Raw genomic sequence first — 286 nt, forward strand, 5'->3', positions numbered from 1 at the left:
AGGTTGGGTAGTTTGAAGGAAGTATGACAAAACAAGTGAAGAAGAGTCATTTGCATAAATCCATAACGTTACCACCTCCTGCTGCTCTGTGAGGCCAGTGGCACTGGAAAACAAACTAAAAGTGAACAAAAAAAAAACCAAACATAGGAAGGAAAAGAACAGATAATACAATGTTCTTTGCAGAACTTGGAAATTACTGCTGCAGACCGCGTAGTGAATCCAGAGGTTCAGTTATATTTTAAACACTGTATCTCAGGAAGAAAAAAAACCCTGCACTGAACCCCTC

This window comes from Eurypyga helias, unplaced genomic scaffold, assembly GCF_000690775.1.
Source record: "Eurypyga helias isolate BGI_N326 unplaced genomic scaffold, ASM69077v1 scaffold9625, whole genome shotgun sequence".
Taxonomy (NCBI): Eukaryota; Metazoa; Chordata; class Aves; order Eurypygiformes; family Eurypygidae; genus Eurypyga; species Eurypyga helias.